The sequence below is a fragment of the Gobius niger genome, assembly GCF_951799975.1.
Source record: "Gobius niger genome assembly, chromosome: 12".
Lineage (NCBI taxonomy): Eukaryota > Metazoa > Chordata > Actinopteri > Gobiiformes > Gobiidae > Gobius > Gobius niger.
Genome location: NC_136863.1, coordinates 29,522,954 through 29,547,938, shown reverse-complemented (window position 1 = coordinate 29,547,938; position 24,985 = coordinate 29,522,954).

The following is a 24,985-nucleotide window of genomic DNA, read 5'->3' as shown; positions in this document are numbered from 1 at the left end:
AAAGGCTCCTCTTCCTCTTCTGGAACTATCCCAAATTCAAAAACAAGAAAAAGCCCAAACATCAATCACAAAATCTGTTGCGGTTTAAGAATAGCCACTTGGATTGGATGTCCGGGCCAAATGGAGCGACGGTTGAACTTTTTCCGCGGGTCTCCTCCGGACACGCGCTCGCTCTTTCTCGCCTTTGTAGCCAGAACAGACGAGCGGCGCCCGCGGATCGTACCATATGCGCTAATGTCGCCGGGCGGTAATCGCGTGTGCCTAATTACGAGTTCCGTCGGAAAAGCAGCGTGCAATGGCCCTCGAAGCGCGCCAAAGTGAACTCCACACCTAATAAACTTAATCAAACTCTTCGGTACTTCCGCGCTCCCCGATCTAAAACCAGCATATGGCGCATCGGAGCGGGGAAGGGGTTTGGAGCAAGGTTGAATAGGGTCGCGAGCAGAGGCAAAACTGGAAACTCAGACAAATGTGTGTGAGGATTGTAGAGATAGTGTAGAGGCTGATGGAGTTTCTTTCTTTAAAAAACAAACTAGGCCAGGTTTGGATTTATTGGATTTTGATGACATTTTCGATACAAGAAATCTTGTGTAGTTTTTTATAAGGCAGTTATTCGATATATTAAAGGGACTATATAGAGTTTAAAAATGTATTTTCTGCCCCCTACTTGCTCCAGCCATGTCCTAATGTGTGGAATGAGTTCCTGTTCACCACAACTGCCTCTAAAATCCTGCACTGTATGGCATTTATGGCACTAATCTACAGCAAACGTTTCAAAGTGATATCTCCACATTTCAAAAGTTTCCCTCTTCACCTGCAGAATCTCACCTTGTTCACCTTGTTCAAACTCTTATACTGTTGACCTTTTATCTCTACAAAACTCTGGCCTTGTTGGATTCGAGCAGAACAGTCTCATAACTAAAATGAAAACTTTACCATATTTCATAACAAACTATAAACAAAACTGACAAGTAAAACTCTCCTAGAAAAGTACATGATTATTTTTGGTGCCTGATATTTGTTCAGAAAAAGTCTCATCGAGTCAACATAAGGAGCTACGCTTTTACATCTTTGAGAGAGTGCCGGTTCCAGATAAACAAGGACATTTCTACTCCTACTACAACTCAGCATAGTCCTGGTGAAACACCATGTTCATAAAGCAGAATGGACAGAAAATAAGTCAAATTAACGCTTTTTAAATAAATCCATCCATCCATTTTCTTCCGCTCCAAACTTCACGATCCACACACACCTCCTCCAGCTGTTCTGGGGGGACCCCGAGGCGACACCAGGCCAGCTCGGAGACATAGTCTCACCACCGTGTCCTGGGTCTTCCACGAGGCCTTGTCCCACTAGGACATGCCTGGAACACCTCCCGCGGGAGGCGACCAGGAGGCATCCGGAACAGATGCCCGAGCCACCTCAGCTGGCTCCTTTCGACGTGAAGGAGCAGCGACTCTACTCCGAGCTCCTCCCGGGTAACTGAGCTCCTCACCCGATCTCGGAGGGTGCGCCCAGCCACCCTGCGAAGGAAACTCATTTCGGCCGCTTGTATTCGCGATCTTGTCCTTTCGGTCATGACCCAAATCTCATGACCATAGGTGAGGGTGGGAACGTAGATCGATCGGTAAATCGAGAGCTTTGCCCCCGACTCAGCTCCCTCTTCACCACGACAGACCGATACAGCGACCGCATCACTGCTGACGCTGCACCGATCCGTCTGTCCATCTCACGCTCCATCCGTCTCTCACTCGTGAACAAGACCCCGAGATACTTGAACTCCTCCACTTGAGGTAAGGACTCCCCACCGACCTGAAGAGGGGAAACCACCTTTTTCCGGTGGAGAACCATGGCCTCAGATTTGGAGGTGCTGATCCTCATCCCGGCCGCTACACACTCGGCTGCAAACCGCCCCAGAGCGCGCTGGAGGTCCTGGTTCATTGAAGCCATCAGAACAACATCGTCCGCAAACAGCAGAGATGAGACTGATGCTCCCAAACCGGACACCCTCCGGCCCCTGGCTGCGCCTAGAAATTCTGTCCATAAAAGTAATGAACAGAACCGGTGACAAAGGGCAGCCCTGGCGGAGACCAACACGCACCGGGAACAGGTCTGACTGCGCTTGCGATTGACTGCGGAATTGCGGGAAGCGAATGCAGAAATGGCATAAACTGTTCAAATTGCATAAATTGCTTAATTTGCATAATCTAATTTGCATAAACTGGTAAAATGCATAAAATGTCATGTTGCATAAACTGCATAAAGTGGTAAAATACATGAAGGGGTTAATTTGCATAAATTATGTAAATTGCATAAACTCTTTAAAATTCAAAAGTCCTCAATGGCATAAACTCGTCAGTTGCATAAACACTTTAAAATGCATAAACTGGATAAATTCCATAAAGTGGTTACTTTGCATAAATTATTAATGTTGCATAAACTTTTTAAATTCCATAAACTGGTCAAACTGTTGAAATGGCCTCAGTGCTTGATTGGCAGAAGCTGCACAAATGGCTGAAAGTCCTGGAGTCTCCCCATTGGCTGGATTCCCCCATACACACCAATGCAAAAATTTCAAACTCTCATATAAAAAAACTGGAAAACTGCAGAAGGCCAATTTTTTCTCAAAACCCACAAGTTGCATAAGCAGAACATGCACAAAGTGCAGGAATTGCAGAAAATGCAGAAAAAAGTGCAGAAAAGCATGAATTTGCGGCAGCCCCATTATAAGTCAATGGGAAAAATCTCCGACATTTTGGCCGATTGCGGAAAAACCGTAAGTTGCAGAAGTCCCAAAAGTAATAGCACCCTTCTCCTCAACATGCGGAACATTTTGATGCATAACTTGCATAAATTGCACAAAGCATATTCCTCTTACATCGAGAAAAAGATGTAAGAGGAATAATAATAAAGAACATGAAAACCAATAATTGACTGCGGAAGAATGCCGCAGTCAATCAATAAGTGAATAGTAACAAAGCCTTCAGAGCATGCAACATCATTGAAGAATTCAACCTCCATACTTTGTATTCAGTTACAAGTTTTCCTTTTTGTTTGTTGGGTTCTTTGTATCTAGGTGAAGTGTTACCCTTTTAACGTTTTTTTTTTAATGGATGTGCGTGTATTTATGTCTGTATGTCATGTTTATCCATAGACTTAAAGGGGCTAGACGCAAGTTAGCCATTTTATACTCACTACTGCCACCTCAGGTCATACGTGTAGCTGCAGCTTCTATATTAAGCTCGTGCCTGACGGCACTTCGGACCCAAAGTAACACCTTTTTGAGTGACAGTGCAGGATTTTAGAGGCAGTTGTGGTGAACAGGTCTGAGCTCATTCTACACGTTTGGACATTGTTGGAACATGTAGGGGGAGGAAAATACTTAATATTAACATTTTTAAACTCCGTTTAGTCCCTTTAATATCGATATCAATCATATTGTACAGCCCAATATCACAAAAGGAGTTGTCTCATGGGGATACACCAAACATTATGGCAATATAACAGAGCAGTAAATAAGACAATGTAAAGTTCAGGCAAATTAAGGATCCAGGCAAACATGATGTTGGCAGCAGCAAAAACTCCAAAACCCCAGGGGGAGAAAAGAGAAATCTCGGGGAGAACCACAGAAGGAGAGATCCACTCCCATGGACGGACAGGCTATAGACCCAGGGCCGATGGAAGTTCCTCAGCAGATGGGCCAAGATCGCAGAACGTCCAGTCCTTGTTGGAGCTTCAGTTCTTGTCTGATCCCTGTAGGAGGGGAACAGGCCTCCACAGTGCTCCAGGGCCTGTCAATCAAAGCTCACAGCTAAAACTTTAACAATAGATACAGTATAAAGCAAAAGCAGCGTGGTTAAAAATATATAAAAAAAATATAAATACTCTTCTCAGCGTTGTCACGGGAATCAACTGTGCTTTTAGAAACAAAAAAAAGTCTTTGGAGTCAGGCTTTTTTGTGTTTAAAATGTGTAAAGTCTCACAACTCTCACTAACGACCCCCACTGTGTATGTCAGGGACAATTTTCTTCATAAAAAGACCAATTTTAGGCTGAAATAAAGCATCACTTTCTACAAATGCCAGTCATGTACGTCCTATATGGCCTAACATTTGAGGAATTGACAGTATTTTCACATTTCTAGAGTACTTTAACAAAATCATCTTGAGGGCCTGAAGTTCTATGATGGAGGGCTGGTTTTGGCCCCCGGGCCTGATGTTGCCCACCCCTGGTGTATGTCATTTCAACCTGAAGAGACTCACAAAGATAGGCTGCGTTAGAGAGGTTTTATTGAACATGAAACGCGATTGGGGCCTCGGACCCCGGCGGAAGATTGCATTATCGATATGGAATACATGGCATCGATGGATGATGGGCAGAATCTTCCCCGGAGCCCGGACACTGGTGATGGTAGTACGGGACCCGGGGCGGCTGGTTGACCCAATGAGCAGCCTGAGGAGAGGCCAGGCAGAGGAGGGGTGGAGGAGGGTCACAGCGCAGCTGGGAAATGGTCGAGTGATTGACCGGGGGGCTTAAGAAGGGGATCCTGGCCGATGAGTGGCTGAAGCAGGAATAAGCAGCTGCAATGATTGGCTGACGAGAAGGTGCGGCTTGAGCTGGGGCCGTGATTGGATGATTAGTGGAGGTTGCCGTTGATGAGGCGATGAATGAAGGCTGCGGGTACATCTCCCAGGTTGAATTTGCGCTGAAGCTTCACATTATGTTTAAAAAATAATATAAACAAAAAGCTTATTGAAACAATGAATCAAAGCTAAAGCCAGTCCAACGAAACCTTTGTGACCTTTTGTCATGTTGACCTTTTTGGGGGCCAGGCAGTGTCGAACCCAGAATAAGAAGCAAGACTTTCACAAAATCACATCGTAACTGTCTGGAAAAGTCACTTCCCGCACTTAGACCTGGGAACTTTACCAAAACTTGGATCTTAATCTGTCACCTCGTCATGCCTGATTGTGAGGTAACTTTCTTCTGCAGCACACCATTTGCGCTCCACGCTCCGCCTCAGCGCCGCGCGGCCCGTTTGCGTGCACAGATGGAGGGCGCAACATCTGAAGGCGGCCCCTCTCTTGTCTAAATTAGAACGCTCTCTCGCTCCGCCGTCTAAATGAGTCCTAATGAGTTTGGGGCCGTGATTTTCTGCACAGTTAGACAGCCCCGTGGCGGCTGCGCTTCTCCTTCACTCCTGCTGGGGATGATGCCCTGCAGGCCCCGCCCGCCGCCGCCGAGCGCAGACAGGTAATTGCATGCTCCCGGGCTCACGGAGATTTGAGTTGATACTGAAAAACACTCTGAAAGTCATGCTACTCCAGGGGCCACGACGACTTCACTCCGACTCCCACGATCTTCCAGTTTGGTTACTTTGGTTACTTTGCTATTCGGAGCCGCACTCGATGTCGTTACTGAACATCAAGTAAAACATCCCGATTCTCCTGCTGTTCTATGTTTTCACTCGCCCAGAAAACACTGAAATAAGCAGATTGTTTAAAGTTGAGATACCAGATGGTTGGAGGGATGGAAGTCTCAAAGTTGGACCACAAGCATGTTTACTTGGAGAAACTTTTGCTGACTTTTTTGTTTTACACGTGGACAAACACAGTATTCTGCTCATGCTCAGGACTTTTTTCAAGAAACACCCTTCCTCGAACTGGTGAAGGTGTTTGAGCACCCAAATGACCCTCGGTGCTTTGTAAGGCAAACAGGTCACACAAAGAGCTGTTCAGAGGCCTGTTATATGAGAGACCAACAAGGCCCGGTTACGTCGCATGTCGAGGAAGGAACTGCATATTTGGTGCAATGAGGATTACACTGAAAAGGCTGTGGAGATGGTTACAGACCATGGATCAATTGGAGATCACAGTCCGGTGACCATCAACAACCGCGGCATCCAACATGTCTCTTTTAACTCCTTGACATTGAAACCCGAACGTTGACTGCCAATGGCGTCTTTAGACGTCAATTAGGTTTTTCAGTGGGAACGGTTGGAGTAAAGCCTTGTGCAGCTGCCTTGTACATCTCTTAGTTGTAGACATTTTATTGAGTCACTAGGTGGCAGCATTGCTCCTTGGATGCGATCACAGGCAGAAGTGGAGCGGCTACTTGTTTTGATATACCATGATCTCAGACGAGGGAAGGACTAGTATGGCAACGAGAGTAGGAGACGATCCAGAGAGAATGGCGAAACTTAAGGAAAAATACAGGTAACTTACACTTGAACTGGTTTTGGTTGGCGGTGGTTTTCGTAGTACAGTGTTGGATCATGGTGGAGGAGGAGGATCAAGGAAGCAGACAGGTATTACAGTGCACCTAAAAAAAGTGAATGCTAAAATGCTAACCATGAGCCGCATCCAGACATAGCATCCGGCGGCGCTTTTCATCACAGCGCACACGAGAGAGAAGCAGTTTTTTTGCTTCTCTGTCATGTGAGAGAAGCACATGAGAAAGTGTGCTTCTGTTTTATAGAAGGAAACCAATGTTCAGATGTTTGAGGTGTCACTAAAGCAAAAATATTAGCGTCAAAGTCACTGTTTTGCTTGATTACAAAAAGCTTTTCTCAGCTTTTTGGTCAGAAACCAGAATTTTGGGTGATTTCACGTATTTTCTACGGACGATCACTAAAGAATGGAAAGAGGTAGAAACAAAACTCTACTTTTTGTAGATGAAAGAAGAGAATCGAATCTTTCGTTTGGTAGGTTTGGTGTTGACATACACCTAGACTTAATTTTCTGTGGGTCTTGAAAAACAGTCAAAATCATGAAAAACCTCTGGCAGTGGGAAGCTGTCTGATTTGAAAATGGCTGACAGTCAATGAGTTAAGTACCTTGGAGTGCATAGACAATGATTTAGGCTGGAACACAAAGGTCCACCAGCAGCTCCACTCTCTTCGGTGTCTCAGAGTGTTCGTGGCAAGCAGAAACATCATGGTGCTCCTTTATAGCGCTGCCATACAGTCCACTCTGCGGTTTGGCATCACCTGGCTATAGGGGTGAAATCTGAATCCCGGATTGTAGAGACATGTTTGTTCACCCCCCAGCAAACTTTGAGATTTTACTCATGCACTCTGGAAGAAGGTACAGCACAATTCTGTGTAGGCATAACAGGTAGAAGAACTCTTTCATTCCGACCCCTGTGAAACACAGAAATAGTGAGGCAGTGGAGGAAATGACTTTCTGTGCTTTTCACAAATGTGCACTTGTGACAATGGTGTTGTATGGGGACTGTGTATGTGTAACTTTCAGATGCTGCCCTGTTCCAAAACACATTTCTCCCTTGGGAGATTAAGAAAGGAAACCAACTAACCCGGGCGACCCGACAACGGAAGAGCAGAAGATGGATGGATGCATCTCAAGATAAAAAAAGTTCACAAAAAAGTCATGTCACCACTGAAAACTACGCATAAAAGTAGGGATGACATCGTGACATCCAGCCCTGCATATGGTGCACATTGTCACAATTGATTTATTTTAGTTCTTCTTTTAACGGTTAATAACAATAATACTTATTGTAAGACAAGAGTCAAGGCTTTAAAGGTGCACTATGCAACTTTTTATGTAAAGACAAAAGTTGGTATCAGTGCATATTTGACCTTTCAGTGGCTGTTTATAGTATGCGTGGTTAGCTTAGCGCCTTTATTTTCCATCATGGTGGCTCCTATGATGCTTCAGGATCAATTTTATTTCAGGTTTTTCAAGGTTTCTGGTATGGTAAGGTTTCAAAATGGAATGTATATGTAACCATGGATACATTTCAATCAGAAGTGAAAACTGAAAAAACAATTGATCCTCCAGGATCCATACATACCTGGGTTAGTATTGTGATATCAATTTGATTCAGACATTAAGGTGCTTCTATATATACACCACAAAAACCTGATTTGAGAGTACAGGCCATATTTGTGCAGTGCATGACTAATAGTTGTTCTGTGGACAGTTTCCCCCACCTGAGCTGCAGCTCTCTGCAGTTCATCCAGGGTCATCATAGGCTTCTTGGTAACAGCTCTGGTCAGTGCTGTCCTTGTTCGGTCAGTAAGTTTAGCAGGACGGCCGGGTCTTGGTAGGTTTGCAGTGATGTCATACTCTTTCCATTTCTGGATGGTGTATTTAACTGTACTTTGAGAGATGTTCAAAGCTTTGGAAATCTTTTTGTAACTCAACCCAGCTTTATACTTCTCAATAACATGGTTGGAAATGTTAAAGGGGGCCCATACTTATGCAACCCACTGTATTTGTCAGTGGGAAAACTGCTGAACCAGTTGTAAAACTGGAACCGGCAATGGAATCAGCTCTGTGGGAAAGGGCCTAGAGTGGGCAGCAGACAGTCTCACCTCACAACGAGAAGGTCCCAGGTTGGATTCCGAGATGGGATGAGTTTGCAGTTTCTCTGCATGTCTGACTGGATGTCCTCAAAGTGTTTCATTCTTCCCCATTCCCTCCAAAAACCAACACAGCAACGCATTCACGAAACATGCAGAATAGGCCATCCCTCTATGAAGAATAGCTCAAATGGGATGGATGAATTCCCCCGCACTCAACTTTCACGTGTGTTCAAGGTCCTCTCGTTGTCACAGTAACTCTTCAGTTTCTGGTTACAAAACGGACAACCAATAACCATTAGAGCTCCTATTCATTATGAGGACAACAAGGGTTTGGAAATTGTTTTAAAGGGCAGGAAATGATGAAGGGAGAGATTCAAAGGAGATGTACATGTTGGGGTGGTTACAATGCAGTACCTGTGAAAGTATCAAGGAGATGCTCCATCCTCATAATGAGCAAGACCTTAAACCTTTAAACATATCATTCATTCTCTGACCATGGACATGCTTTAATTGAACATATTTCATAAACTCACATAAGAGGGGATTTTATTGATAACTACCGCACATGAGTGAACGCCACAAAAGACTGTGAAGGGCCATTCTAGACCAAAAAGTATGAGGCGGATTTTGTATTTTTTGTTCTCCCAGTCCGGCCTTGGAGCTAACGTTTATGCTCTGTGCATTTCAAACTGCACTCTCCGGAGGTCAGACGCCCCGTCCAAGCATTCTCTGTGAAATGGTTGCTCGAATAGGATTTTTGTATCATACTGCAGATCATTTTTCGGTTGTAAAGCACCTAATTCAAATGCAAATGAATCCAAACGGCCTCCTTTAAGCGTAGCTGACCTTCAAAGCCCAACATTTCACAGACTAGTGGTGGTGGCACGTTTGCTCTCAGTCGTACAAGGGTTTTTCATTGTAAAGTTGTTCAGTCTGGGATGTTTTACTGCTATAACTAGTTATTAGTGGGGGAAAAGCTGTAGAAAATACAAGTTTCCCATTGTATTTGGGGCTTCAAAACTCAATACATCAGACTCGGAATTATATATTGAAAAATCCCTTTGAAGCAACCTCACATTATTTAGTACAAGACTGGAGATTGTCATGTTTGTGAATAAAAAACTGTAACGAAGCATAGTAAAGGGTGAGTTTGGTCCATTTTTGTACTTCAAGGCAAAGCAGGTGAAAACATTGACTAAACACACAGCAGTCAATGTAGAGATTTTTAGCTAGTTGGCCCTTAACATCTTTAACATCTTCATGTCAGAGTATAAAGTCAAAACCTACCCAGTACGATGCTTATTTTATGACATTTTGTCCCTTTCAAGCCACAACATCCCTCCACATCGCGTATTCTTTCTCAAATATTGACATATTTTATATCCACACGTACCGCACAAGGCGGCCGAGATGACACTATAATCTAAATATGGTAATTTCTAACTCCTAGCTCCTAACCATGCATGGAGGGTTCCACCCCAAATCCAGCACTCTGAGACTGTACGCTAGCCGTAAGGAAGGAGGCCGAGGACTAGTGAGTGTGAGAGCCACTATCCAGGATGAAACATCCAAGATCCAAAAGTACATCAAAAACAAGGCTCCGACAGATGACGTGCTCAGTGAATGTCTCAGACAATGGGGAACAGAAGATGAGGTGCTGGAGGTCCCGACATGGGAGGACAAGCCCCTACACGGGATGTACCACCGAAACATAACTGAAGTGGCGGATATCAAGAAATCCTACCAATGGCTAGACAGAGCCGGACTAAAGGACAGCACAGAGGCTCATCATGGCTGCACAGGAGCAGGCCTTGAGCACCAGAGCAATAGAGGCCCAGATGTATCACACCAGACAAGACCCCAGGTGTAGACTGTGCAAAGAGGCCAATGAGACAGTCCAGCACATAACTGCAGGGTGTAAGATGCTGCAGGGAAAGCTTACATGGAGCGCCATAACCAAGTGGCTGGTATAGTGTACAGGAACATCTGTGCAGAGTATGGGCTGGAAACCCCAAGGTCAAAGTGGGAAACACCTCCAAAGGTGGTGGAGAATGACCGAGCCAAGATCCTGTGGGACTTCCAGATACAGACGGACAGAATGGTAATGAACCAACCGGACATTGTGGTGGTGGACAAAGAGCAGAGGAAAGCCATTGTGGTCGACATAGCAATACCAAGCGACTTCAACATCAGGAAAAAGGAACACGGGAAACTAGAGAAATACCAGGGGCTCAGAGAAGAGCTGGAGAAAACCTGGAAGGTGAAGGCATCAGTGGTGCCCGTGGTCGTTGGGGCACTCGGGGCAGTGACCCCCAAACTGGAGGAGGGGCTCCAGCAGATCCCAGGAAATACATCAGACATCTCGGTCCAGAAAAGTGCAGTTCTAGGAACTGCGCAGAACCCTCAAGCTCCCAGGCCTCCGGTAGAGGACCCAAGGTTGGAGGAAAAAGCGACCGCCCACGGAGGGTGAGGAAGACGTTTTTTTAAAAGATATTTCAACAAAATAAAACCATACATTTAAACCTGGCTCAATCCATTATTTAGATTTCGTCTTGGCCATTTTTATGCAAAAATGAAAACAAAACAATAGCAATAATTTTATTTATCTTATATTTATATCAATAACCTACAGGAAAAGTTTCAAATTGATATCTCTAAATTATAATTTTTACCCCCTATTCACCTGCAGCGTCTTGCCTTAACATTAAAAATATGCTGACAAAGCGCTGACAAAAAAAAGTGCTGACAAAGCCTCGAGAGGCTCTTGAGGCTTTGTCACGCTACAAACACGCTCCAAACCGAGCACAGGTGACGGCTTGAGAAGATTAGCCTGCCATAGTAATGCCACAAAAGATGATCACGGGCACGATCCCGGACACGTCTTCGCCACCATCTGCTTTATTTTTACCGTGTGACACTTTGTGGATAAATTACGCTCATATTAATAGACCAGACGCTGTTTCCGTGTAAGTCCCAGAGAGAATACATGTGTTCCATCTGCCTCCCGATGACAGCCATGCGCACTCAACCGTTTGGCTCATGTAAAAAAGATACAAAACAAACCTGAAAGTCGGGTCGATTCAGATCCACGCGGCATGTAGGGCGGCATGTTTTAATCATGGCGATATTATGGCGTTGAATGACAGCGATGATGCGCATTTCCATAAACAAGTGGAGCGCAGATCTAGTGCACGTCTCACCATTGCATGAGAAGGCGTCAGAAACAGAGACTCAAAGTGCGAAGCTAAAATCCAGCAACTAACTAACAAAACAAAAACAAAAAATCATTCTGGTGCTATGACTGGATGTTTTGCAGTAATTTGCACCGGAAATGAGAGCAAGATTTGACAGTAATGTGTTGGAATTATGGACTGGATTTATAGCTTTTTACGTGCTCCTCTCCGATGTACTACAGACTCTTGTAATCTATTCAGCTTCTGTGGGTTTTCTTGGTCTATATTACAGAATTTTCCGTTTTCAGTTACCGTGAGTGACAGTAGCATGATGCTAAAAGACGACACCACAAGTGTGCTCTTTATTCTGAACAAAAAGACTGAAGCCTCGCTGCACTTCAGTCTGTCACAGACCGACAGGTGAAGAAGGAAGTCATGGTGAAAATGCATTGGTCTGAACTTTCAGACTTCTGCTGGATGTAAGAATAAAACATTGAAATCAAAGTATATTTTAGTAACAAGTGCAAGTGTGAAAATTATTTATAATAAAAAACAAAAAACAAATAAAACAACTTGTAAATTGTATCTGCTGTAGAGTCATGTATGTCCCAGTTCCTCTGAGTGGTGCTGCAGCAGGACTGACGTGGACAGGCCCGTGTTACAGAAGCTCAAGAGGTTCAGTTCCTCTGAGCTATGGTGGAACATGGTAGAACATGGTGGAACATGGTGGAACATGGTAGAACATGGTGGAACATGGCAGATGTGGACAGGGCTGTGGCAGATCTACTTTTACTTTGGAGAAAATAGCTACTATATGAACCTCTTGAGCTTCGTCTGCAACATGGACCCGTCCACATATGGACACACATGACTCCACATCAGATAAAAATGTGCATCCTCGACCTTTTTAAAAAAAAATATTTCTGAGTAGCGTTTTTATTTCATTTATTTACTAGATATTTTCCCTCTTCACCTGTTTCAGGTGAACATTCAGAAATGAAGAAGTTTGAAGTTCTGTCTAATACAGAATCTCATGTTTCTGACTGAAGTGTAACTGTGAAGTGAGTCGATTCACATTTACACTGAGAAGGTTGGAAGAGCGCCCCCTTGTGTCACGTTGCATCCAAATGACTGGACCATAGCTGTCCCACATGAGACCCAACGGGAATGGCAATCTCACAACAGAAAGAAAGTTTATTCTCGTTTGGTCACTCCCGCACTCCAGAGACGCCGCTCGTCCCGAAAGCAGAGCCCTCAGTGGAGTCTCCTCCGCAATGGTAAAAGTTTTGGGATGTTTATCAACAGTTTTGCCCCTCGGTGACAGATTAAAACTTTTAAAAGGTATGGTGAGTTTGTACAACAGATCAAATGTGAACTTTAGCTATGCTGCTAGCGCGGATGCCTAAGCCAGGGGGCAACCACTATCTCAAGAGCCATATGCGGCTCTTTACAGCCTGTGCCGCGTCTCTTTTGTACTTTGATGAAAAAGTAAACCCATAATCTGTATTTATATGAGTGACAACCTGCAATATATGAGGCAAAATCTGTGCCAGAACAAAGACTGTGACAAATTATTTGTTGAAATTTTGCAGGGATGACCATGCAGACCATCCTAGTACAGTTTCACATATTTGAGTTTTAAATTAATTTATTCATCAGCATACTATCAATTAAAAATGTGTATGCTTTGTTGTTTGCAGATAAAAATACTATTGTGGCTCTTGTTGACTTTCTTTTGTTTTGAACCTGACCAAAGTGGCTCTTTTATCGTTAAAGGTCGCAGACCCCTGGACTAAGCTGTTGCTGCATTAGCGTTCTTGTTTATTGGGTTTATTTTACTCTGAATATTAAACGTGCCTTTCGAGTGATTACTCTTTCAAACTCCACTCTGTTTATCTGCTCACGGTTCAACAAGTGGAAACCACAAACAAACAGCTCCTCTGGCTCGGAGGACTTGTCTTTATCGTACAAATGCTGCAAGCTTAGCTTCGCCCCCATGTTTTATTCCTCGCACCGAAGAAGGGTAGAGTGTGTCTCCTTAGCATTACAATCACACTTCAAATGAATGTATTTAATCACATTCTTGAGTGCCTGCTGGATCAGGATCGTAATGACTTGATGATAATGTTATGTACAGAGCCATATATCAACTGATCCGACATCATGATAGGTGAGTCGACTAGTCATGTGTTAATCTCTCTCTGCCTAGTTTTAACATTAATGTCAGTGGAACCCCTTTACCGTGTTTCAGTGTGATAATAAACAGTGTTACAGCTAGTTACCAACTATCTGCTAGTTGTTTTTGCCGGGGTAACTTTCAGTACCCCACATATAGTTTGGGCCGCGTCACGTTCAGTCGATATGAGCGAACTAAAGCCGGGACTGTCTCTCCACCGTCGACGTCAACTGTTTTGACAAATAAGTTGACCTTTAAAATCTGTAGTCGTTCAAGCCCTTGTACAAGTATTAAAGGCAAAAAAGGAAAAAAAAAAACATATATGACCTTTGATGGAGACAAACCTCGTCAAATACAGATCATTTCCGCAGTTCTCAGTGATCCTATTTACTTTGGTTGTTTCTTCTTTTTGCCGCTGAAGCAATCCTATCCTGGATTGCCTTTGTTGGCATCATAGTAGTGCAACCCGAATAAAATATGCATAAATGGTAAAATGTACGTACAGTAGAAGATTATAAACAGTGAATTTCATTTCTTTATTTTATTAAAAGCCAAGTTCATGGTAATTAATGCTGCACTATTAGTATTTCATTTATTTTACTGTGCATGTGAAAAGTGTATTATCTTATTTAGAGATAGTCTGTGAAGGTAACAGAGGTTCTCCCGGAACAAGGTGGAAACTAAAGGATGCATCAACAATGCAAACCAAAGCAGCGGTCATCTTCTCCTGTCCGCGGAGCCAAGCGTCTACGTCTACGTCCCGCCGCTTTGCTCTTCATAAGGCAGGAGCGCCAAATATCCGTATCCATATCAGTAAATCCACTTCGTTTTGCCTTGTTCGGACATTTCTTCGAAATATCCGGGTCACTTCTGGCTACATTAGCGGTTTTCCCAGGCGAACAAAGCGTAGTGGAAGCTTCTGAGCTACTGAATGTCCTGGGGGACGACTCTCAATGTACTTTGAATTCTGATTGGCTGATAATTCTGTCAGTCACGCTGGCTGTCAATCATATGTGCAGACTGACAACAAGGGGCCAGCAGAATCTGTGGAGAAGGTCCTGAGGCAGAGCAGTTCGCCAGAGGTGTTTAAGGCACTTTTTGAGTAGGAAAGTACAGTTACACATCAACAAAACCGACGCAACTGTAAATTATATAACTAAATCAGAAACTAAATATACTATTAAAACATTTTACACTTTTTTTTTCCTCATTCGCTGGCTGCTCTGCTTTTTGACAATGACACTGGAGGCCGCCATTGCTGCAGTACCTCCATATCGCCGCTAGTTCCCCATTGAAAAGCATTGGAGTTTAGACACGTTAAAAACAACTTTAATGCCTGGTTTCAATGTTTTCAACACTAGACTAGTCTAGATATTCCTCCTAAGATAACGCTGGGCTAGTCAAAATATATGAAACCAGGTTGATTTTCGTAAGAAGAATTTTAGAAATCTCGTACTTAATGAGGCTCGGACTGTTAGCATTGGAGCAGCGCGAGCTACACGTCACACAAGGGCTGAGTCTACAGCGAAGATCCCGCCCTTATGTCCTTTTTAGGAACATGCTTCGTCAGAGCTGGAGAGGGGGAGTCTGTAAATCAGCTATGATTCCCCCTCAAGCGTGGTCATTGTGGTAAACGAGTGAGCAAAAGACGACCATTATTTTTTACAGTCTGTGGGCCTGACGGCACACCACTGCGAAAGACAGACCCCAGATAGTCACTGTGAGTGCCCGCGTCACTCAGAGTACCTCTGGCAACGTGGGAAACGAAGTCGCTGTTGGCCGGGTGTGGACCACGCACCTTCATCGCATTTGTACTGCAGCATTCTCAGCGGGACCGAGGTCGGCCCCTCACCTGGACTGATCAAGTGGGATTAACACATTTACACAAGGTACTCTGCTTTAGTTGTTTTTGTTTATTTTTCCCTGATTGAAGCAATCCGCTTTGTTTTTGGGTCTCCACGTTCCCGAGCATCAATGCAGGCCTGCAATGTAGGGTTCACCTTGCCGGCTTTAGGGACTAAAGCTAATACCTGCTACTTTTATTTATTTTTGAGGATTAAATTGCTATTACTTTTTCCTACTTTACCTTGTGTTTGGCTTTAATTTGCTTTTTTCACTGATTACACAGACGTTATTTCCAATCCTAAAACTCAATGCACATGTCAACTTTTAAGCCCTAAAAACAAAACCATAGATGAACACCTTTGGCTCCTTTGAACAGCACAGACCTGGCCCTGGTGGTGTTGAACATTCAGCCGGCGCACTTGTACATCAGTAGTGCAGCGGTGCAGGTCAGAGTCTGCCTGTGTGAGAGAGAGAGAGCGTTGGACGTGAGAAAGACTCCCGCCTGCTTCCCCTCCTCTGCCGAGCGGAGCTGAAACGTCTGGCCTTTGAGACGTGAGCGGTTTGATCTTCACAAGGAGGGTACACAAGAGTGCTGCCGGGGTGTGCGCGAAAAATGTATGTTTATAGAGAATACAGCGGGAGAACAGATGTACAATGCGGTTTGGAAATGGGGTTTCTGTAGCCAGCTGTTTGGAAAAGGAAGAGAAACGTAATTAGGGATGTCAAGGAAGGAAGATGACTTTTTGTTTCTGATTGTCCACGTTATTCCTTACACATAGTGCAAGTGTGACCAAGTGAGGGCGATGGTGATATTTTTTTATACAATTATGTTCGATCCATGACAACGCCACTGGTTAAACCAGACAGATTTTGTTCTATACACCAAAAGGCTACGCAGGTTCGTTGACTGAAGTGATAGAAACACATGATTACAGGACAGAAGTCTCGCTTCTTAGGTTAATTTATTTTCCGCCATATAAAACAGCATTTAAAATATAATTTCAATTTTGCCATTATAAGGATCACGTGGTGCAACATCCCATTCACAACTGGGTATAAACAAAAATAATATACAGTCCGTTAGTGCGTCCAGTGGTTACAGCTGTGCACCCGGACCGAAGGCCAGTGCACACAGGAAAAGGGGGAGACTCCCGCCAGCAGAAGCCTGGACAACATTGATACATTCAGTTTACATACAAATCATGAGTAGGCAACATGCGTATATAAACAAAAAGACATGACACCAAGGACATACCGAGACGTAGAGCGACGCTGCGCCACCCTTTGGCCCGCGACAGCCGCAAATATCCCCGAGCCGCCGAGGACTAGAAAGAATAGGGCTGTTAGCCACACGCCAAGTTACTTAAAACCACGAGACTGCTCCAATGCTTACCCACGATGCCCGCGCCACCATCTCGAGTTACTGCGCTTGACGCCCTCAGAAGCTACGGTGCGCCTTATCGTGCCCAAACAGCTTGGAGCCCCAGTCTCGCCGCCATGACAGCTGCGCCAGCGTGTGACGTCACGGGGTGGGAGGTCAGGTGAGGGAAAGTGCGGATGAAGGTAGTGGCCTTTTATAGGCAGGGAGGGGTAGCGCACCCCGAACTACCACACGAGGTACTGGACAGCGCTGGTCACTACACCATGCTTTTGTGAGCTTGCTAAAAGACGCTTGGATCTGCAGGCGTGCGAGCGAGGACTGGGCGCTTCAATAATCCAGCCGTGCCGTGCCAAAAGCGTGCGGATCAGTTTCATGGATCTCAAAATGGTGCCATGAAAACGACAACCTTCAGTGGGAGAAGAGCCGACAGCGACAGGACACAGCACAGATGAAACGGACAAAATCACCTTGTCCTAATCCAGTTCCTTGATAAAATAAGCACATGTCTTTAAAGTGGACATGTCATGCATATGGAGCCTTAAAATAGACTTAAAAACCTTATTTTGGAGCCTCAGCTTTGATAGTTTACGTTTTACAATTATGTCTCTGTAAGAATTAAATAGTAACAATGAAATGCAGGAGAAAGAGCTGGTGAAGATCTTGACTGGGGCTCCTCCTGCTGGCAGCTATAGGAATACTTTTCTTTTAAAAATATTTCCCTGGTTGGAACAGCGCGTGATAAACACACTTTGAGCACAGAATGGCTGAAAACAGAGCTGGTGCTGGCCCTTCTGGGGCCCTAAGTAAAACTCCACACGGGGGGGCCCTACAGCATGCATCCCATGGTTCTTCGGCGAACAGCAAACCCATTTACGGTCAAAAATGGTTACACTGTGCAGTAGTGCAGGGCAGAAGTGGAACATAATGAGCTCAATTCAGGCCCTGCCCCTCTGTGTGAGAACCACTAACCACTAAGCCACTTTCAGACTGGGATTTAGGACTACTACTAGCCTATTTCCCATTTTATGCTCACTACTGCCACCTCAGGTCATACGTGTAACTGCACCTTCTATATTAAGCCCGTGCAGGACAGCAATTCGGACCCGAAGTGACACCTTTTTGAGTGACAGTGCAGGATTTTAGAGGCAGGTCTGGGCTCATTCTACACCTTAGGACATTGTTGGAACATGTAGGGGGAGGAAATTAGATCATTTTACAATTTTTTAACTCTGTATAGTCCCTTTAAGTTCTATAAGTCATCAAATTAATGTTTTTACATAATATTGCAAGTATTTGACCATCTATGTATCTCTATTCGTGAGCACCTTGTTACCGTTGCTCTGCGTCGGCGAAGCTTTGGTGGATGTCTTTTGCCTGTCGCCTTGTGGCTGCCCTTGTATGTGAAGAGTAGGACCTGGGGAAGATTGGATGTTTTCACAATGCTTAAAACTCTAAAAAGTTGTTTTGTTTTCATAATACGCCCCCAATTCGACCTCCACGTCCGACTACAGTTGGTCCGTTTTGTAGTGAGAGTTAAATCATCACATTCTGTGCTTTCCTTTTGTGACTGTTTGAAAGAGTTGCTCCTACTCATAGATTTTTTTCCCCCCTGTAATTCTGCCCTTTAACTCGTTTTTTTATTTTCTCTCTCTCTCCACGCCAGTTTTTCAGATACTATTGATGAGCAGCTTATTAAATCAAAGCAGACACGCACCTTATAAAAATTGCAAGGCTCTCCGCTCTGCAAAGCGGGAAGGAATGAAAGCCGTGTTTGGCCTTGATTTATCTGTTCAGTAACTCGTCCCTTTGCCGTCTCTGCCTCTCGCCGGTGAATGGAGGAATGTCAGCGAGAGATTTCAGTTGTCTCCTGTTTCCAAGCTTCAGCGGAGTCCTCTCCTTTGCCGCGGTAATGGGCGCAACACCGCGTGCTATTCACTTGTTTGAGGATATTGATGTTTGATGCTTGTGGTATTTTTTTTCCCTCTATAACATGAATAATACATGACTTTATTAATATCAATCTCTACATGGCGACGTGTAAACAAGCAGCAACCTCCCACTCTTTTGCTACAGACGCATTTTTGGCCTTTTTCTGCGAACTGCATTCATAATTTCTGTGTTCTACAATGTTTTACTGGATACTTTTGTATGTATTCACTGTGTTTTTGTGAGGTTCTGCATTTTTTTTTTTTTACTTCAAAGAGTCCATAATGGTTCTGAAGAAAGCAGCTTTTTAAAGAGGGGGTATTCTGCTTTTTTCAATCACATAGCACCAGTCTATATCACACTACAATGATGATGAAACCTTCTGTTGGTCTGTAAATGCAGTAAATTAGAATAACTGCCTTGATATAAAATTGCTCTCTCAAAATGGCTGTAGCGAATGTCTTGAAATAGGCCTCCGTCTCTTTAAGAACCTCTGACCCTTTCCGACACGCCCCCTCCACACGCTGTCTGTGGCATCAGTGGGGAGGGGGTTCTGCTGAGGAGCAGTGGTTGGTTACTTGGCTGGTAAGAAAAGCTCGGAGGCGTCTCCAGGAGGTGGGGGCGTTCCTAGGAGGACTCAGGCAAACCTGTCCCTAAAATGGCCGCCATCAGAGTTTTTACAGATTACTCAAAAATACGTGAATGTGCCAAGGCAACACTTCAGACATGTTTTTAATGAGGGAATGACATAATAACATGATGTAAAGCTTGAAAAAGTTGATTTTGCATAATACCCCCCCTTTAAAGTGATAGTCTGGAGTTTGTCAGGAAAAAAGAGAGAGAGCTCTCTTTTTTGAAAAAAAACGGCTCCAGCTCCCGCCCCCTCCCCTCCTGATTTGTCGGGGAAGCCACGCCTGTTTTCCCGTGCACGCGCGAGGTTCAATGGGCCAAGAAGTGACGAGGAGAGACATTACGGTGACATTGTCAACAATGGAGTTTTCCAAGGTAACAATGCATTTTATGTTAGAAAATCGTTGTGTTTTTGACGGGGATAACACGTTTATGTAGCTAACTTTGTACTGAAATGTCAAATAAACTGGTGTAACTAGTAAACATGTAGTTTTGACATCGTTTGGCATGGTTTATAGCACGCGACATTGTGTTTACTTCTTTGATATGCTAACAGCTAGCGTACGATTTATTGTCCTGTCTCTTTTTGGTGTGTTTTAGACAACTTCAGATTTAGGCCATATTGCTTTTGTTTTTTCTAATTATTTTATCTTTCATCTTCTGCAAAGCTCTGTAATGGGAGGATCCTCTGATGATGAATAAACCTCACCTGCAGCATCAAGCAGACCATCTCCAAAAGCATCTGTGGCCAGGGTCGTGGAAGAATGTTGGAGACCCAGCTTTAGACCTTAGTGAAGAGGATTTAGCCCCTGGTCATTATCAGAGGCTACACTTCGAACATGTAAGTCCCTTTCAGAAGTGTGTATAACTATTTACAGCAATTGTAATAAAAAGTGTTAGTATAACAAAACTACTCTTTCTTTTGGTGTGCACATACAGAATATGACTCTGGAGGTCAGGACGGTGGACAAAGACCCTGGTGTTCTGTTTGACATCATCTCTCACTCTGCACCTCCTGGACATACCCCGGTGCAGAAATGCCCACTGATATTGAAAAAAAACATGCTGCTGCAGCCTCCAGAGAACTGCGTATCTAAAGTGTCACAGAGACTAAATCAGACACACTGATCCTAGTGGGCCCTACATTGGATTTATACCAAATGTTGAGTGTAATTAACATTTCATTTGAAGTCGCTTTGCTTTGTTTTCATGAGAATAAAGAATGCAATGTAATACAGTTTATCATTTCAAAGCACACACAGCAACACATTACCTAAAAAAAAAAACATGCACAGAAATACCATCTCATAACTTGTCAGAAACATTTGGTTACACATAGAATCAAACAATGGTCAAATATTTTTCAACAACTATTTATTTATTTACATATATAAAAAAAAACATCATGATGTTATTTCTGTGGCAATTGTTGACCTGTAAAAAACAAGGATAATGTTATGGATACATAGACGTATGCAATTTCTCTAGTCAATATTGTGAGAAGAGTAAATGAGTCCATACCATCTCCTTATGTGCTGGTGTTGGAGTAACTCCTGGGTTGTTGGGTCAGAGACAGTTTACAGCAAACCCAGTTGTCTGAGGATCTCACTTTTGCACGGCGTGCAGCAACAATCATTGTCTGGAGCTCTGGAATATATGAATTGTCCATCTCAACTTTCACTGTATAAATCCTGCAGCACCTGGACTTTTTATTGAATACTTTCCGGTATCTGAAATAGAGACAAAATAATGCTAAAAAGTAAATCGTAGAAAAGCAACGAAGATACATAGTTTACAAAATGTGAACATACTGTATGCAGTTATACATCCATCAGTATTCCTCTTTGCAGATCTGACACGGTGAGGGCTGAGAGTGGCATTCTTGTGTCCATAATGGGCAGGTCATAACTGTATCTTTTGCGGACGTACATAAGATGACTGTGCAATGTCTCCAGGCGTGCTGTTGATCTACAAAAAATAATGCATACTTTGAAGCTTCTATAATTTACATTTAAAAAGAAATTGTAAATACAATACCTAAACTTCACATACTTTGGTACTTCTTTGAACCAACGTTCTTTCAGAATGACCTCACGCCGTTGAACCTTTCACTGTTCACTCGTTCACTTTCCAGACATGATCCCAGATGTCTTAGTTCCACTGTAGTACAGTGAAATATCCCTTTTGCTGGCCTGCCTACACAGAACAGAGACAAAAATCAAATACATGTACAGTATAATGCACAATAAGCATCTTTTACTAAGCTCACAATTTTACTTACTTGATGTAACTTTTTGCCAAAGTTCTTAGTCCCAGCCGCATCATGTGTGCTCCACACCACTGTCTTTGTATATGCCATTTCCTGTGTCAGGATTATAAAATTAAAATTAAAATTATAATTGCTTTAGATGTGTCCAATTATAAGTTTCATAGCAAAAAAATGATGACACTGAAAAGAGCAGAAATGTGTGAGTGGGCATCAGTACTCACTTCTGTAATTTTGACCTCTGCCTCCTGCTCACGTAAGGTTTACATGTTCTGTTGCGTGTCTATATCTGCATGTATTTATGTGGAACAGGACTGGAATGGTTTAAACTCGTTTTTGTAAACACAAGCTCAAATCCTCACAGTGTGGCTGTTCTCCTCCTCAGGAACACCAAGTGATGGTAAACTAAACAAAAACAAAAACATTATTTTCATTTCAGTGTCAATGACCAGTGTGACAACTATACAGACACCAAACATGTTTTACTTACTCTCCAGTTCTTGAAGTAGAAGCTTCCTCTCGCTCCAAGATGTTCACTCCCTCTTCATAATCATTATCTCTGCAAATACAGGATAATGGCAGTTTATGAATTATTTCCTAAACTGACACTCATCCCATGATGGTTGTTTTGTGGTGTTTGGGTGTCTGTTTTTCCATAGCATCAGCAAGGCTTACCTATTTTTAGTAAGTAATGCACACCATTTGATTAGACTATTATCCTCAACCCACTACAGTTCACGCGTCTATACTTTGTTTCTGTGGTGATTTTTTGAATTTCAATGCACATTGTTGTCTGCGCCCTTTACACACTGTCGTGTTGTGTGATAATCTCATTCACCCCCAAAAATTCTTACCTCTCAGAGAAGTCCCCGTGGACACTTGATAGTGCTGACACAGCAATATGAGCTGGAAAGAGTGTTGTTGTTTTTTTATATTTTGGAGTAGATATTGGAACTCCTGATCCGGTTTGGTAACTGGAAACATAAAGTTATGTATATTTACACAAAATGTAACATTGTGCAAGTCTAATACAATTCTTACAGACTAAGCTATATTTTTAATCACATTTTCTTCAATAACGCACGTAGCCCACTGAACCTCATTTATTTATCGTACAATAAAGTTCAGATGCTAGCACTATATTTAGGTTTGACATTACATATACTGCGTGTCTGCACGTCTCCAAATCTCAATGCTACATTTGATGTAACGCCAGTTTGCACAGAAATATACATAGTCAGTTCACGTGCATGTAAAGTAGTGAAAACATCCGCGGTGACCAGTGTCAGTGTTTACAGTAGGCTAACCTATAGCTTTATAATGCGATGCAAACAGGTCATAGTTAGCTAGCGTATTAGCGCTTAGCATATGCAAAAACCCTAATCATGACGGACTAAATTCAACTAATTATCGTCATGAAAACTTCAAAATGTCATGCATTTACCTGTAGAAACTGCCATCTCTCTTCCTCCGTGCTGCCGCTGGGCTCACGTAGCTCCGTCCATCTGTTGTACAACTCTACGATATAAATTCCACATCTGTCTTGCCTTCGTTTTCCTGCTAGTTTAGAAGATGGACTTTAGAAGTGTTTACATGTCTAAAGAGAAGGAGCAGGCAGTCGTAGCTTCTGGCTGTTGTTGTCCAGAGCGGCGCTGGGGCGTAATGGCGGATCCAGGTACGAGAAACACTCTCTGCGCGTGCTCAGTTCTCGGGCGCCAGCCTGCAGCGCGCATGAAGTGTCAATCATCGTCTTGCTCGCATTTTATTGGTCTACGCGATCGGCGAACGGGCTCTTGAGTAGTTGCTGAGATCAGGGAAGGTGGGACTTAAAAAATATATAATAATATATATTTGTACTCACTATATATCAAAGTTTAAGGCCAGGAGGTCAATTTTGTGCATTTCTTAAAAAATGTAAAACATTTAGACATCCAGACTATCACTTTAAATGTAAACCAACAGCTAGCTTATGAGCTAAAGGCATTTGAGACCTACGAATTTCTTCTGAAACACTAAAGAGACACTAAGACCACCTACACCTGCAGCACAGTAGAGGCTTCACAAGAGGCGCTACAGGAAACAAAAAAAGGGACAGAGGAGGAGGTACCCGGGCAAGACTCGCCACTAAGCCACACATGCCTTCTGTCTCTACTGTTCTGGCTAATGAGCGTTCACTGGAAAATAAACAGATGACCTGCTAAGCTCTCCAGAAGACGGTGAAAGACTGTTGTGGAGCGGAGGGAGCTGCAGGAGGAAGAGAAAGGATATTGGAGCTGACCAGTGCAGGACACCACACTCCGAAACAGGGATATCAGAGGATCAGAGGTGCACTGAAGGCAGCCAGCTAGGTTTCTTCCGCCGGGTGCTATGGTTTCCCCTACCGCCAAGAACATGCTGGTCAGGTTGGCAAACAGTCGCAGCGGCTCAGGACTAACACCTGACCTTACTTACTTACTTACTTAAAAATAATAGTCTACAATGGTACTGCTAATAGATACAGACGGCATCTCGTCATAGAAGGGGGCGTGGCTTCGCCTAGGGGGAAAATAGAATCTTTAGAGAAACACAATTTTCCACTCTTTTTAGCCATTTTCTGGTGGAATATCAACTTATTTATCACACATAAATAAAGTCAAGTGTAAATCGGGCCCATATGGATATTTTGTCGCAGCAGATTGTTCAGTAGAAGGTAAAAAACGGCAGTTGTAGCAAGCGCTAGCTAACCGTTAGCATTAGCCCGATGCTAACATGTAGCATCAAGTTAGCATTCTCCGTTATTCATGTATTTATGGGCTGTTGAACCACTTTGCTCCTCTCCATGTCTTTGTATCATTATTTAGTAGAAACTATAGTCATAATTCAGCATTTGTTACAGCAGTTTTTGAATAATTAGAGAAAATTTACATTTTTTCAAAATTGTTTTCCCCCTTAACTGTTTTCAAAAATGACCATATATGGGCGATTCCAGAGATGCCGTCTGTATCTATGCTTAAAGGTAGAGTATGTTTCAAATATTAGTTTTAAGCGATTGGAACGACATCAACAGGTCAAAGGTCTTCACTGTATATTTGAGATACTGTAACTTTACCAAATAACAGCTCCGTCTTTGGTGTCTCCCTGTCATTTACTTTGGCTCTTCGTGCTGTAGATACATACAGTATGATCAGAGCAATGCCGTTGTTAATGCAAACAATCAACTCAGCTGAAGAAGAGGAGTGACATGTCAGGCTGCAGCTATGGCAGCAACTAGTCACGTGTCT